General features: G+C 48.7%; 1 protein-coding gene across 4 annotated transcripts in view; it reads left to right on the top strand.

Annotated features, from left to right (window-relative positions):
• LOC132588152 (protein ELFN1-like) overlaps nt 1-14,208 on the top strand; it is a 644,710-nt gene that overhangs the window by 174,107 nt on the left and 456,395 nt on the right. For all 4 annotated transcript variants that reach the window (XM_060260491.1, XM_060260490.1, XM_060260492.1 and 1 more), the window contains exon 2: nt 6,156-6,276. The gene's annotated coding sequence lies outside the window, so the exon portion shown is untranslated. The remainder of the gene's footprint in view (nt 1-6,155; nt 6,277-14,208) is intronic.

The following is a 14,208-nucleotide window of genomic DNA, read 5'->3' as shown; positions in this document are numbered from 1 at the left end:
CACCACTGGCTTACTTCACCCTGGCTTGGGCATAAAACAGTGCTGAGAGCTGTTCAACTTCATCTCCATCTACCACATGCCACTTAAGGGACTAAAAGCCAGGCTGATAACTGTTCAGCATCAAGGGTGTCCCCTCCCCAACTCCCCTAAACTAAGAACAGAAGAGAAGCCATGTTGGATCAGGCCGACAGCCCATTCAGTCCAACACTCTGTGTCACATAAGAACATAAGAGAAGCCATGTTGGATCAGGCCAATGGCCTATCCAGTCCAACACTCTGTGTCACATAAGAGAAGCCATGTTGGATCAGGCCGACATCCCATTCAGTCCAACACTCTGTGTCACATAAGAACATAAGAGAAGCCATGCTGGATCAGGCCAGTGGCCCATCCAGTCCCACACTCTGTGTCACATAAGAACATAAGAGAAGCCATGTTGGATCAGGCCAATGGCCCCTCCAGTCCAACACTCTGTGTCACATAAGAACATAAGAGAAGCCATGCTGGATCAGGCCAGTGGCCCATCCAGTCCCACACTCTGTGTCACATAAGAACAAAAGAGAAGCCATGTTGGATCAGGCCAGTGGCCCATCCAGTCCCACACTCTGTGTCACATAAGAACAAAAGAGAAGCCATGTTGGATCAGGCCAGTGGCCCATCCAGTCCCACACTCTGTGTCACATAAGAACATAAGAGAAGCCATGTTGGATCAGGCCAATGGCCCCTCCAGTCCAACACTCTGTGTCACATAAGAGAAGCCATGTTGGATCAGGCCAGTGGCCCATCCAGTCCAACACTCTGTGTCACATAAGAACAAAAGAGAAGCCATGTTGGATCAGGCCAGTGGCCCATCCAGTCCAACACTCTGTGTCACATAAGAACATAAGAGAAGCCATGTTGGATCAGGCCAGTGGCCCATCCAGTCCCACACTCTGTGTCACATAAGAACAAAAGAGAAGCCATGTTGGATCAGGCCAGTGGCCCATCCAGTCCAACACTCTGTGTCACATAAGAACATAAGAGAAGCCATGTTGGATCAGGCCAGTGGCACATCCAGTCCAACACTCTGTGTCACATAATAACAAAAGAGAAGCCATGTTGGATCAGGCCAATGGCCCATCCAGTCCCACACTCTGTGTCACATAAGAACATAAGAGAAGCCATGTTGGATCAGGCCAGTGGCCCATCCAGTCCCACACTCTGTGTCACATAAGAACATAAGAAAAGCCATGTTGGATCAGGCCAATGGCCCATCCAGTCCAACACTCTGTGTCACATAAGAACATAAGAGAAGTCATGTTGGATCAGGCCGACAGCCCATTCAGTCCAACATTCTGGGTCACATAAGAACATAAGAGAAGCCATGTTGGATCAGGCCGACAGCCCATTCAGTCCAACACTCTGTGTCACACAGTGACCAAAAACACCAGGTGCCATCAGAAGGTCCATCAGTGGGGCCAGGACACTAGAAGCCCTCCCTGATGAAGCCAATGATGGACAGGTCTTAGCGCCCACATTTTTGTCTCAGCTCAGGAAAAAATGGTCCTAGAGCAGAGGTGTCGAACTCATTTGTTATGAGGGCCGCATCTGGCATAAATGAGACCTTAAGGGGCTGGGCCATGTGTGTACCTGTTTAAGATCAGGTAGCAGAGAGATAAATTTTATAAAGAACACAGACAAACACAATTTTTTTTTTTAAAAAAATGTAAAACATGCTTAAAACGTTACCCTGATTGGTCTTAAAGTTGCTTTCTCTCATGGGATTCAGGGAACTGGGCGGAGGAAGGTCTGGCTCTTCCCTTCCTTTCCCAGGGACTGGGTGGGGGAGAAGTCTCAGCCAATAGAAGGGAGAGAGGTTTGGCTCAGTAGCTCTGCTGCGCGATTGAGGGAGCTTGGCAAAGCAAGCTATTCCTCCCCCCTTCCTCCCCAAGGGAGGAGCCTCAGCCAATGGAGAAAATCGAGGTTTTGCTCTGTAGCTCCTGTGCGAATGAGCAAGCCTGGCAAAGCAAGTTGTGATGCAGAAGGAAGCAAGAGAGAGGGAGAAGGAAGCAGAGGATGGACAGTTGCTCGGGGGCCTGATAGGAGCCTGATTCGGCCTCCAAGCTGCATGTTTAACACCCCTGCCCTAGAGCAAACTAATTTATGCAGGAGCTCACAACTTTAATGCCAGTAGCTCACAAAGTAGAATTTTTGCTCACAGGACTCCACAGCTTAGAGGGAACGTTGCTTCTGATGTGCCTGAGCCAGAGATGACCCTGAAGCAGGGTGGGGCCCTTCCAACCTGGGGGATCCCCTGTCCCCAACTGGGGATTGGCAACCCTAGGCTCCGGAATCCTGCCTCAATGAAAGGCAGTTTTAAAATGTTCTAATGTGGGGGAAATGGGACCACTACAGACGGCTTTTCTGTTCCATAGCAAACTCTACGAAATGCACTCCCTTTCTTCAGTAGGGAATGCCCAGCAACTCCCCCCTCCCCCTTCCATTTGGTGTTCTTCTTTCTGTGAAGAATAGCATGTAAATATACAGTGGCTCTGAGCTCTTAGCATCTCTCCTACGGGGCTGCAGCGTGTTGTGATGTCTGAGAATGTTGTTATGACATGCCAAGGCATTATTGTGGCTTGCCTGTAAATAGATGCAGTATCTCCTACAAGAAATCAGCAGGAAAATGTTTTTTTTTTTTAAGATCCTCGAAGGCTGCATTCTTAACAGAGCTATGCCAAATAAGTGAATCTACAGGGAAAACTGGAGCTCTATACAGGAGGGCGGGGCCTCGGGAACGCCTATGTTTTATCCAGTATTAATCCTGCTTTATCTATGAAGAAGAAGAAGACGAAGACAACGAAGACGAAAGATCAGGAAAAACTTCCTGACCGTTAGAGCAGTTCCTCAGTGGAACAGGCTTCCTCCTCGGGAGGTGGTGGGCTCTCCTTCCTTGGAGGTTTTTAAACAGAGGCTAGATGGCCATCTGACAGTGATGAAGATCCTGTGAATTTAGGGGGAGGGGTTTGTGAGTTTAGAGCGGTTCCTCAGTGGAACAGGCTTCCTCCTCGGGAGGTGGTGGGCTCTCCTTCCTTGGAGGTTTTTAAACAGAGGCTAGATGGCCATCTGACAGCGATGAAGATCCTGTGAATTTAGAGGGAGGTGTTTGCGAGTTTGGAGCGGTTCCTCAGTGGAACAGGCTTCCTCGGGAGGTGGTGGGCTCTCCTTCCTTGGAGGTTTTTAAACAGAGGCTAGATGGCCATCTGACAGCGATGAAGATCCTGTGAATTTAGGGGGAGGTGTTTGCGAGTTTGGAGCGGTTCCTCAGTGGAACAGGCTTCCTCGGGAGGTGGTGGGCTCTCCTTCCTTGGAGGTTTTTAAACAGAGGCTAGATGGCCATCTGACAGCAATGAAGATCCTGTGAATTTAGGGGGAGGTGTTTGTGAGTTTAGAGTGGTTCCTCAGTGGAACAGGCTTCCTCAGGAGGTGATGGGCTCTCCTTCCTTGGAGGTTTTTAAACAGAGGCTAGATGGCCATCTGACAGCAATGAAGATCTTGTGAATTTAGGGGGAAGGATTTCTGAGTTTAGAGCGGTTCCTCAGTGGAACAGGCTTTCTCCTTGGGAGGTGGTGGGCTCTCCTTCCTTGGAGGTTTTTAAACAGAGGCTAGATGGCCATCTGACAGCAATGAAGATCCTGTGATTTTTGGGCGAGATGTTTGTGAGTTTCCTGCATTGTGCAGGGGGTTGGGCTAGATGACCCTAGAGGTTCCTTCCAACTCTATGATTCTAAGAAGAAGAACATAGATTTATCTTTATTTATTTATTATATTCCATTAGGGCTGCCAGTCCCCAGGTGGGGGCAGGGGAACCCCCAGTCTGGAGGCCTACCCAGGGTCATCAGAAAGCAGAGAGAGGGAGGGAAATGTCTGCTGAAAATTCTACTATTCCCTACGGAGACTTATTCCCATAGGGAATAATGGAGAATTGATCCATTGGTATCTGGGGCTCGGGAAGGGGACTGTTTTTTGGGGTAGAGGCACCAAATTTGCAGCATAGCATTCAGAGCCTCTTCCCAAAATACCCCCTAAGTTTCAGAAAGATTGGACCAGTGGGTCCAATTCTATGAGCCCCTATCCTGTAATTTCTGAGCCTCTGGCTATTATTTTTGAAAATTCTTGGCAAACAGAAGAGGTGCCAGAAGATTGGAGGCGGGCGAATGTTGTTCCCATCTTCAAGAAGGGGGAAAAAGAGGATCCAGGTAACTACCGACCTGTCAGCTTGATGTCTATACCTGGAAAAGTTTTAGAACAAATCATCAAACAGTCGGTCCTGGAACATTTAGAAAGAATGGATGTGATTACTAAGAGCCAGCATGGGTTTCTCAAGAACAAGTCATGTCAGACTAACCTGATCTCTTTTTTGAGAAAGTGACTACCTTGCTGGATCAGGGGGATTCTGTAGACATCGTTTATCTTGATTTCAGTAAGACTTTTGATAAGGTTCCACATACAACCCTTGTTGACAAGTTGGTGAAATGTGGTTTGGATCCTGTTACCGTTAGGTGGATCTGTAACTGGTTGACAGATCGCACCCAAAGAGTGCTTGTAAATGGTTCCTCATCCTCTTGGAGAGGAGTGACAAGTGGAGTGCCTCCAGGATCTGTCCTGGGACCTGTTTTGTTCAACATCTTTATCAATGATTTGGATGATGGAATAGAGGGAATGCTTATTAAATTTGCAGATGATACTAAATTGGGAGGGGTTGCAAACACAGAAGACACCTTGATGACCTTGATAGGCTGGAAAATTGGGCTAAAACCAATAAAATGAATTTTAACAGGGATAAATGTAAAGTTCTGCATTTAGGTAGGAAAAATCCAATGCATGGTTGTAGGATGGGGGAGACTTGTCTTAGCAGTAGTATGTGCAAAAAGGATCTAGGGGTCTTAATGGATCGTATGCTGAACATGAGTCAACAGTGTGATGCGGTGGCTAAAAAGGCAAATGCAATTTTGGGCTATAGTGTATAGTGTCCAGATCATGTGATGTGATGGTATCGCTTTGCTCTGCTCTGGTAAGACCTCACCTGGAGTATTGTGTTCAGTTTTGGGCACCCCATTTTAAGAAGGATATAGACAAGCTGGAACGGGTCCAGAGGAGGGCAACAAAGATGGTGAGGGGTCTGGAGACCAAGTCCTATGAGGAAAGGTTGAAGGAGCTGGAGATGTTTAGCCTGGAGAGGAGGCAGCTGAGAGGTGATAGGATCACCATCTTCAAGTCCTTGAAGGGCTGTCATCTAGAGGATGGTGTGGAATTGTTTTCTGTGGCCCCAGAAGGTAGCCACAGAAATTAAATCAAAAGAGTTTCCGGCTCAACATTAGGAAGAACTTCCTGACCGTTAGAGCAGTTCCTCAGTGGAAAGGGCTTCCTCGGGAGGTGGTGGGCTCTCCTTCCTTGGAGGTTTTTAAACAAAGGCTTGCTGTCATCTGACAGCAATGAGGATCCTGTGAATTTAGAGGGAGGTATTTGTGAGTTTCTTGCATTGTACAGGGGTTGGACTAGATGACCCTGGAGGTCCCTTCTGACTTTATGATTCTATCCGGTATTCAGTTGGTAACCAGTGCAGCTGGCAGAGCACTGGTGGCATGTGTGCCCACAGAGTGTCAGAGCAGTTTACAATCTCATTGATCTTCTTCCCCACACCAGACACCCTGTGAGGTGGGTGGGGCTGAGAGAACTCTGACAGCAGCTGCCCTTTCAAGGACAAGCTCTGCCAGAGCTATGGCTGACCCAAGGCCATTCCAGGAGGTGCAAGTGGAGGAGTGGGGAATCGAACCCGGTTCTTCCAGATAAGAGTCCAAGCACTTAACCACTACATGTTAAGGCAATTTTTTCCAAGTGTTTCCAAGAGGCATATGGAAAAGAGGGGAAAGAAAATAGCATGGCGTAGCAGTCAGAGGGCTGGCCTAGGAGCCGGGGGAGCCGGGTTCGAGTCTCCACTCTGCCTCGGAAGGCCAAGGGTCGTGGTGCAGCTTTGTGGGGGACACATTTTTTTTTCATTCAGCTCTTGCGCATTCCTATCGCAGCCCCAACTTGGGTGTTATATCTGGATTTGGGCCAATAGCATTGATTCATCCTTTGTTCAAATCTCGTTCCTTTCTTTTTTTGCTTGGCCTAGGAGCATCAACGACGACGGGGGCTTAAATCCACCGGGAAGCCACATGATGTCTGAGGTTTATTGTGCAGTAAGAAGCTTCTCCGTGACCCTACTTGCCCTGCAGCGAACACTGAAGTTTCAGGTATGCCTTGCTCCCATATATTCAAAATGCTGCTTTGAAAGCAAAGACGTGATTTCATTTAGGGTGGCCAGCTCGAGGCTGGGAGATGCCTGGAGATTTGGGGGGTGGAACTTAGGGATAAGGGGCTCGGGGGAGGGGAGGGTCCGCAGCAGGCTATCGTGCTGTAGAACAGGGGGGGCCAAACGGTGGCTCTTTCACACATAACGTGTGGCTCTTGAAGCCCCCACCACCCTATTGGCTGGCTTGGAGAAGGCATTTCTCTCTTTAAATCACTTTGAGCCAAGCCAGCCAACAGCTTGGAGAATGCATTTAAAGTTAAAGTTGCTTTCTTTCCATCTCTTTCACCCCCCATCTATTTTCCTTCCTTCCTTCCTTCCTTCCTTCCTTCCTTCCTTCCTTCCTTCCTTCCTTCCTTCCTTCCTTCCTTCCTTCCTTCCTTCCTTCCTTCCTTCCTTCCTCCCTCCCTCCCTCCCTCCCTCTTCCATCTATTTTCCTCCCTCCCTCCCCTATTTTCCTCCCTCCATCCATCATCTATTTTCCTCCCTCCCTCCCTTCCCCATCTATTTTCCTCCCTCCTCTATTTTCCTTCCTTCCTCCCTCCCTCCCTTCCCCATCTATTTTCCTCCCTCCCTCCCTTCCTCCCTCCCCATCTATTTTCCTCCCTCCCTTCCTCCCTCCCTTCCCTATTTTCCTTCCTTCCTTCCTCTCTCCATCTATTTTCCTCCCTCCCTCCACCATCTATTTTCCTCCCTCTCTCCCTCAAACATCTGACATTCATGTCTTGTGGCTCTCCAATATGTGACATTTATTCTGTGTGGCTCTTGCATGAAGCAAGTTTGGCCACCCTTGCTGTAGAATCTCTCCTCCAAAGCTGCCCTTTTCTCCAGGGGAAGGGGTCTCTGTAGTCTGCAGATCAGTTGTAATTCCAGGTCATCTGGAACCAAGACATCTCCAGGTCCCACCTGGAGACTGGCAACCCTATCAGAGGTGAAAGATTTCCAGGGATGGGGAAGACCCTGCCCTGTAACGGTCCAACAGCCCTGCTCTTAGATGCGTTCTGGAAACAAAAATAACCGCAGCTCTTTACGAGATCACAGGGATAAGTATTTCTTTGTTTCCTCTGCTTTTTCCCCCTTTGGCTTTGAGGTAGATAAGTTGCCAAAAATGTTTGGTATCGGATATGGCTGTTCTTGGTGACTGCATGAATGCTGGTGGCAAAGCATTGGGAAACAGCAAATTTGCCAAGTCTGGATCACTGGTTGCCAACTTTGGATGGGGAAGTTCCTGGAGAGTAGGGTGTGGAACCCGGGAAGGGCCGGTTTGGATAGGGGAGAAACCTCAGTGGGCTATTGTGGCATAGAGTTGACCCTCCGAAGCAGCCATTTTCTTCAGCAGAGCTGATTTCTGTCATCTGGAGTTCCGTTGTAATTCTGGGAAATCTCCAGGCCCCACCTGGAAGCTGGCAACCCATTAAGCAACATAAGAAAGAGGGTACACTACAGTTCCTCAAAGAACTATGGCCACCCTTTCATTATTTTTTGGAATAGCACCCGTTCCTCTGAACCGGCGAGATCTGAAGTATCCACTTGGATCTGAAACACGAACAATGAACAAGTAGGGTTGCCAATCCCCACATGGGGGCAGGGGATCCCCCGGTTTGGAGACCCTCCCCCCGCTTCAGGGTAGTCAGAAAGCGGGGGGAGGGGAGGGAAATGTCTGCTGGGAACTCTATTATTCCCTATAGAGATTTATTCCCATAGAAAATCATGGAGAATTGATCTGCGGGTATCTGGGGCTCTGTGGGGGCTGTTTTTTGAAGTAGAGGCACCAAATTTTCAGTATAGCATCTAATGCCTCTCCTCAAAATACCCCCCCCCCCCAAGTTTCAAAAAAGATTGGACCAGGGGGTCCAATTCTATGAGCCCCAAAAGAAGGTGCCCCTATCCTTCATTATTTCCTATGGAAGGAAGGCATTGAAAAGGTGTGCCGTCCCTTTAAATGTGATGGCCAGAACTCCCTTTGGAGTTCAATTATGCTTGTCACAGCCTTGATCTTGGCTCCACCCCCAAAGTCTCCTGGCTCCACCCCCGAAGCCCGCAGATATTTCTTAAATTGAACTTGGCGACCCTATGAACAAGTCAGATTTTTTAAAAAATGGAATTAATGTTCTTAATATTATTGGACGTGTTTTAAGTTAGTTATTATTGAAGTAGTAATATGTCTTTTTTTAGTCTGGATTTTAAACAACAACAAAAAAGCAATAGGGATAATTGCACATGTGTGTGTGAATAAAGGCGTTTATTTGGTGCTTTCAGAAGACCTGGCCTTCCTGTCTTGCACTGGAATAGTTCCTCATAGGGTTGAACTGTTGCCCCTGTAAGATTTCTTGCAATGTTATGGATGAGGAGGAGGAAATGTCTGAGCTTGTGAACACCATTGGAAGCAGTCTGCAAACTGGACTTGTCCCAGAACCAGGAGGAACATAATTTGGGGGACTTTGGGGGTCTATGGAGTTGGCATGTCGCATGATGTTATGTTTGGACTCAGTTTGGGTGATATGAAATGAGCACTGGGGGTATTGTTGTTTGGAGCCCCCTAGCGACCCTTTCAAAAGAGCCCCGTGGCGCAAAGCGGAAAAGCTGCAATACTGCAGTCTGAACTCTCTGCTCCTGACCTGAGTTCGATCCTGGCGGAAGCTGGGTTCAGGTAGCCGGCTCAAGGTTGACTCAGCCTCCCATCCTTCCGAGGTCGGTCAAATGAGTATCCAGCTTGCTGGGGGGAAAGTGTAGATGACTGGGGAAGGCAAAGGCAAACCACCCCATTAAAAGTCTTCCGTGAAAACATCGTGAAAGCAACGTCACCCCAGAGTCGGAAACGACTGGTGCTTGCACAGGGGACTACCTTTACCTTTTAGTGACCCTTTGCAGTACAACCTAGGCGGGGTGTCTCAGGTTACCAGTGGGATATCTTCAACCGGCCTTGGACATATTTCACTTTCCGCTATCTATCCTAGGTGGAATCACAATGCTCAGTGCTTGTTTAGAGAGCAGAGTAGCAGGAGGCTGAGCTCTCAGCTGGCAAGTCCCGAGTTCAAATTTGACCTCCACTCTGAAATTCATTGGCTGGCCCTTAGCAAGTCCATTTCTCTCTTAGCCTCAGTTCTGCACTTGTGATATGTAAAGAAGAAAGTTGGCCTACCTAACGGGGCTGTTTTAATGAGGGCACTCTTTTGGGGACCCCTGGGCCATCTTGCCATGATTGTACAGCTTAAAAAAAATCCACAAGTGCCAACTGCATTGGCACAAGGTATGTAATGCTGTAAATCTTGGGTGATAATCCAGATTGCCTCAAAAAATATGAAAAGTGAGCATGCCAAAATGGTGGTAAACCATCTCCCTAAAGTAGCTGGTGACGTCTGTGCTTGCCTAGAGTTCGCAAAAACCTGGCTGACATTTTGGGTTGCCTAGCAACTCTAGATGCAGCATAGAAAAGTTATAAAAAAATAAAAAGTAGGATGGATGGGTGTAGGCAGTAGGGCTGCTTGGGGAGGGGTATAGAAAATGGTGTAATGGGGGGGTCACAGGAGAGAAAGATGATCGGGCAGGTAGGCAAGCAGGGAAACTGAGGCAGAGGAAGCGGGCAGCAAGGAGAGCGTAAGAAAAGTCAGTAGGGGGGCCGCACAGCATTGCGGGGTCCCTCTCTGGTGTAATCAAACGCATGCATAAGTAAAACAGTCATTCTTCTGGCAATCAAGGAGATGAGCTGGAATGATATATATAGCGCTAGGAGAGGGATTGCTCTCAGTTAAACTGAAGTTACCCCATATTTAGATGGGGAGAAGATGAAACCCGTCCTCATTGCTCTGTAGGGGAATGGTAGTTTAGGCTGAAAGGATACGACTGGACTAAGAGCCCCACTTTCGCTTCCATGGCAGAGTGGGGATTTGAACTCGGGTCTCCCAAAGCCTAATCAGACACTCTAACACAGAGAGGTGTCAAGCATGCATCCCGGGGGCTTAAACAAGCCCTCAGAGGGCTCCTATCAGGCCCCTGAGCAACTGGATGTCATCTGCTTCCTTCTTCCTCTCTCATACTTCCTTCTGCATCTCAGCTTACCTTGGCAGACTTGCTGAATCGCACAGGAGCTGCAGACCAAAGCCTCTATTTTCTCCATTGACTGAGGCTCCTCCCTTGGGAAAGAGAGGGGGAGGGAGAGCTTGCTTTGCCAGGCACTATCAATTGCACAGCAGAGCTACTGTGCCAAGCTTCTCTTCCATCTACTGGCTGAGGCTCCTTCTCCTCCTTGTCCCCTGGGGAGGGAAGGAAAGAGCCAGAGCTTCCTGTGCCAGGTTCCCTGGATCACACAGGAGAGATACAAAGAAAGAACCTTTAAGGCTAGGCTTGTCAATCCCCAAGTCCCAGCGGGAGTTCTTCTGCTTTTCCAGGCTCCTTCCCGCCCCCAGTCAGCTGGCCGGCGGGGAGAAGCCCCACCCCCAGAGGACCATGTGACTTTCCCCCTCCGGAGGCTCCAGTCTCCAAGAAAGGCCTCCTCTTGGGATGGGGTGTCTGTGTTACTTGGAAGAAGTTGGCTGCAACTCGTGAGTAGAGAGGCCAATCCCTCACTTCAGAGTCGCCAGAAAGGGTGGAGGAAGGGAAACGTCTGTTGAGCACTTTATTATTCCCTAGGTGGAGATCGATTCTCATAGGGTATAATGGGGAATTGATCTGGAGGTTTCAGGGGCTCTGGGGGAGCTGTTTTTTGAGGTAGAGGCACCAAATTTTCAATATAGTATTTAGTGCCTCTCCCCAAAGTCCCCCCCAAGTTTCAAAACGATTGGACCAGGAGGTCCAATTCTATGAGCCCCAAAAGAAGGTGCCCCTATCCGTCATTATTTCCTATGGAAAGAAGACATTTAAAAAGGTGTGCTGTCCCTTTAAATGTGATAGCCAGAACTCCCTTGGAGTTCAAATACGCTTGTCAAACCCTTGTTCCTGGCTCCGCCCCCAATGTCCTCTTGGCTCCACCCCCAAAGTCCCCAGATATTTCTTGAATTGGACTTGGCAACCCTATTTAAGGCCAACAAGTGTTGATGTTTTAAGCATTTCGTTAAAAAAAAAATCTTTAATTGTGTTTGTCGGTGTGCTTTCTAAAGTTTATATCCTTGTTACCTGGCAATACATTTGATGACCCACATGCCCCGGCCCAGCAAGGTCTCATTTATGTCAGATCTGGCTCTCATATGAACATAGGAAGCTGCCTTCTACTGGATCAGACCCTCGGTCCATCAAAGTCAGTCTTGTCTACTCAGACTGGCAGCGGCTCTCCAGGGTCTCAAGCTGAGGTTTTTCACACCTCTTTGCCTGGACCCTTTTTTGGAGATGCCGGGGATTGAACCTGGGACCTTCTGCTTCCCAAGCAGATGCTCTACCACTGAGCCACTGTCTCTCATAACAAAAGAGTTTGACACCTCTACTCTACCAACTATGTGATACCGGTCTCTTGTTTTCCTTGCCGGACTTATAGCACCCTGAAGGAGGGAATATAGCTCCCCTCTTTCCCTGCTCCAATGGCCCCCATCCATTCCCCCCCTCCCCCCAAAGCTGCTTTTCGCAGCCAGTGTCTGAGGATCCAGACAAGGATTGTAGGTGTTAGGTGCCATTTGATCTGAAGAATCCAGAGGTCCCCTGTTTACAGAATTCTATCTTAGCTTCTGTGTCTTGGTCATTCTAGCGTGTGACCAAGTACGAAAAGCTGCCTTTTCTAGCAATAAGAGATGAGTGCCTGTTTGGTGTGGTTAAGTGCGCGGACTCTTATCTGGGAGAACCGGGTTTGATTCCCCACTCCTCCACTTGCAGCTGCTGGAATGGCCTTGGGTCAGCCAGAGGTCTCTTATCTGGGAGAACCGGGTTTGATTCCTGACTCCTCCACTTGCACCTGCTGGAATGGCCTTGGGTCAGCCAGAGCTCTCTTATCTGGGAGAACCGGGTTTGATTCCCCACTCCTCCACTTGCACCTGCTGGAATGGCCTTGGGTCAGCCAGAGCTCTCGCATAGCTCAGGGAGAACTCTCTCAGCCCCACCTACCTCACAAGGTGTCTGTTGTGAGGGAAGGAGATAAAGAAGATTGTAAGCCGCTCTGAGACTCTGATTCAGAGAGAAGGGCGGGGTATAAATCTGCATTCTTCTTCTTAGAATAGAATCATAGAGTTGGAAGGGACCTCCAGGGTCATCTAGTCCAACCCCCTGCACAATGCAGGAAACTCACAAACACCTCCCCCTAAATTCACAGGATCTTCATTGCTGTCAGATGGCCATCTAGCCTCTGTTCAGTTCAGTTCAGACCTTTATTGGCATAAGTCTAGCCTGTTTAAAAACCTCCAAGGAAGGAGAGCCCACCATCTCCCGAGGAAGCCTGTTCCACTGAGGAATCGCTCTAACGGTCAGGAAGTTCTTCCTAATGTTGAATCGGAAACTCTTTTGATTTCATTTCAACCCATTGGTTCTGGTCCTACCTCCTCCTCCTCCTCCTTCTTCTTCTCCCTGATTCCCCAAAACAAACTGTAGACCAGTTCCCCACTCACCTTGTTCCAGTCTCGTTGTTCTTTTTCCCATGGCTCTTCTACTGGATTTCGCACAAACTGCCCCCGGGCAGCGAGTTGCCCTACCTCTTTTCAAGTTCCCTCTGCAGCAGTTAGGATCCTCTGAAAACCGGTTTCTGCCTACTGCGGAGGGAATTTGAAAAGAAGCAGGGCAACTCACCACCACCCCGGGGCAGCTTGGGCGAAATCCAGCAGAAGCGCTGAGGGAAAAGGAGCAATGAGACTGGAACATGGCGAGTTGGGAATCGTTCATAGAGTCACAAGGAGGGTGGAGAGAAGAGGCTACAATGGCACGTTCTCCGGGTGCAGGCAGGCAGGAGTCCAAGGCCAGTCCAAGGTCAAAGTCCAGGAAGTCAAGCAGGAGCCAAGTCACCAATGCCGAATCACAAACCGGAATCAGCAGTCAATGTCCAAAAGCCAAAAGGTCAGGGTGCCAAGGAAATCAAGCAGGTCAGGATCAGGAATCAGGAAGAAGCGTGGATGCAAGCCAGAGAATAGACTTGTTGCTTCCACAAGGTTACCAGGTCCTGGGTGGGAGCTATATGGGAGTCTCAATCAGCCTGCTCCTTGGGTGGCAGTGACTTTGCTAGAACTCGGGGCCAAGAGATCTGAAGCATCGTTGTGCCTCATGTCTTCGCTCTGAAAGTTCTTTCTGGAGCCTGCTTCGAACTCTTGAGATGGGAGGAGGAGAGCTGGGAGGAGATTGATCGTCAACAGCTGACACTGGTGCCTGGAGAGTGATTGATGGGCCAGCTGCTGTTTGTTCAGCTGAGGAACTGGCGGGCAACTCTTCCAGGTCTGTTAACCCTTCCAGCTCCTCCTCATCAGGGCTCATGACATACAGCTTCCTAAATTTCCATAATGCAGTTTAGGATAATCTTCTAAATTAGCCCATGAAATGACTAATAAAACAAATGACTATCCCACTCAACATTATTCCCCGACTTCCGTTTACTTACAGCCGAGAAGGTTGTTAAAAGAGTGACGCCCTCGCTGGGGAACACTCTCAGACAGATCAGACTTTATAAATTGGGTTTAATGTGTCCTATCTCTGGCATTATCATAATTTTTCCTTTGCTGGTTTTGCTAATTGCCAAAGATATTTGTCTTTCGACAAGCCACCTCGTGCTAATCCAGCAGTGAGGTCGTAATGCTGGGGCTGTGAGGTTTCCCTGGCAACGGGAGATGATGTCACCAGTCGAGGGATTACCATTGTGCTGGCGGATCAAGACCCAGGCCATGGGTGTTTGAGGACAAAGCCCTCATGGTCGCCTCATTATCTTTAAATAAAGAAAGAGCCGATTGAGAAGAATACCAAAAAGTCCATGCAAGGA

Source organism: Heteronotia binoei, chromosome 20 (assembly GCF_032191835.1).
Source record: "Heteronotia binoei isolate CCM8104 ecotype False Entrance Well chromosome 20, APGP_CSIRO_Hbin_v1, whole genome shotgun sequence".
Lineage (NCBI taxonomy): Eukaryota > Metazoa > Chordata > Lepidosauria > Squamata > Gekkonidae > Heteronotia > Heteronotia binoei.
The sequence above is the reverse complement of the archived record's forward strand: the minus strand, read 5'-3'. Positions and strand labels throughout refer to the sequence as shown.